Here is a 2,664-nt window from a genome sequence, read left to right on the forward strand (position 1 = left end):
CCAACAGTAGCGACATCTGAACCCAACACTACAGATGTTTGAACCCAACACTACAGACATCTGAACCCAACAGTAGCAACATCTGAACCCAACACTACGACATCTAAACCCAACAGTAGCGACATCTGAACCCAACATTAGAGACATCTGAACCCAACAGTAGAGACATCTGAACCCAACACTACGACATCTGAACCCAACAGTAGCGACATCTGAACCCAACACTACAGATGTTTGAACCCAACACTACAGACATCTGAACCCAACAGTAGCAACATCTGAACCCAACACTACAGATGTCTGAACCCAACAGTAGCAACATCTGAACCCAACACTACAGATATCTGAACCCAACAGTAGCAACATCTGAACCCAACACTACAGATGTCTGAACCCAACACTACAGACATCTGAACCCAACACTACAGACATCTGAACCCAACACTACGACATCTAAACCCAACAGTAGCGACATCTGAACCCAACATTAGAGACATCTGAACCCAACAGTAGAGACATCTGAACCCAACACTACGACGTCTGTGAGTTTTGGAGGGAAAAGCAATACGATGGTCAAAAAGACTTTCTTCTTCCTGAGTCAGCTTTCTTCCGGTCACCTATTAATCCTCTGCAGTTTTTACACATCTGGACCTGCAGGTTATTTTCAAACATTTTAATTTTTTTGGCTGTTTGTCAGAATAATATTTTATCAAAGTCATTAAACCATTTTTGTTTTACAAAATCCAAGCATTCTTGATGCTTTTTACATTTTTAAAATGGAAACAGTAAAAACTTCAGAATTAAATTTCTTATTTATTTCGTCATTGGTTGACTAAAGTGCAGAAATGTAAAGAGCAAAGGAATTCATTCATAACAACTCTGTGGATTCTTTTCTCACTATTTCATCTTTTTAAGGTTTTCCTGCATTATATTCCTGTTTGCATTCTTCAGATCTGCATCTGAAATGTTTGTTTCTGTTTTATGAGCATCTTAAAGACATCAGTATCWGAACTGAATCCTTTCAACAGTCAGAACCACAACACGGGTCGGTTCATTAAATTCAGAACCAGAGAGTGTATTTCAGGTTTTTACTTTCTTCTCTATCAGCTCTCAGTCTTTGCCTTATTGTCTCTTCCTGAAATCAAAGAAAAATTTGCACTCTTTGAGTTCCACACATGATCGATGAAAAGTAGCAGATCTATATTATTTATTAAGGTTTTATTCTGTCAGTACTGCTTAGCACCGTCTGTAATCTCATGTCTTTGTCTCCACGTTTGTAGCATGAAAATAACATCGAACTTGTTTCAGTTTGTTTTCAGATCAAATTAAAAATAACTGTATTTGTATGTTTGTGGTAAAGTGAACGTCTGCATGTGTTGCAAAAACCTTTGAACTGATTACACTGTGTTTAACCTCAAGATTGTTTTAAACTTTCAAATATTTTTGCACAGCTGTGTCTGACAGACTGTTAATGTAGAAAATGTGAAGAGAATAGTAGATTAAATGTTATTAAAAGTGTAAATGTCAGGTTTTAYTTCTGTATTGGACAAAAAGGAAACATTAAGACTTAAAAAATGCTGATAGGATTAAAACCAAATATGTACTCTGTTTATCTATAAATGTTAGAAACTGTAAAAATGTCTTTTAAATTGTTTTAAAATAACCAATATATTGTGTCTGCATTGTAACAGTATTGACTAGTAAATACTTCTTAAAATAAGAATGAGTTTCTGAGATGAATATTTACATTCCTCAGTCCCAAAGTTTTGTTTTGATGTGCCATTTTTTATTTCCCCTAAATATTTGGTATTTATTCAAAGACATAAAAACAAATGTTTTCAAAAATAATTTGAAATAAAAGATATATCCCTGAATGTTAGTGGTAAAATATGTTTTATAAAAAGGTTAGAGGACCGAGGACACCACCTTGTGGAGCTCCTTGCCTGATATATAACAGCCTAAACAGCGCCCTCTGTGGCCGCGACACAACTACAAGATAAAATATTTAGTTTTCTGAGTAGGTTATTTTAAAACAAACAATGAGTTAAACAGGAAAGTTGGACACAATTAAATGTTTTATCAAGTACATTGACCATACAAAAAACAGATAAGTTACTAAATTAGATCTAAATAAAAGATGTGGAAAGCAAATTGTTTTTCTATTTAATAAATCAAATGCATTGAAATAAATCTTGGCCAAATAATTTAAAAGTCCAAAGAGTGAGACCGCGTTTCCAAAACCTCAACATCGATTTTGACTTTTATTTTTTATTTTATTTGTAAGAATAAAATGTTTTAAAAACTTCCTAAAGTCTTTACTTTGCACTTCTGTTTCCATTTTATTAGAGATAAAAATATGACTGTGATTTCCTTATAGAATAAAAGAAGAGATCATGGTCAGTGCAGACATTTCAGTGTTGTTAATAACTGTTGGATTTAGAAGATAAAATAATTGACTAACATATTTTATGATTCCAAACCAAACCAGAGCTGTGATATAATTATTATTATTGTTGTTATCCCTGGGACTAGGGCAGAGATGGAATAAAGAATTTATTTTATTTTAATATTGTTATTTCTGCATCAGAGCTTCCAGCTGTTTTTTTATTTGAACTCTATTTTCTGTGTCAATAATGAAAATGAGAACGTGTTAGACTTTTATTC

Source organism: Austrofundulus limnaeus, unplaced genomic scaffold (assembly GCF_001266775.1).
Source record: "Austrofundulus limnaeus strain Quisiro unplaced genomic scaffold, Austrofundulus_limnaeus-1.0 Scaffold1407, whole genome shotgun sequence".
Taxonomy (NCBI): Eukaryota; Metazoa; Chordata; class Actinopteri; order Cyprinodontiformes; family Rivulidae; genus Austrofundulus; species Austrofundulus limnaeus.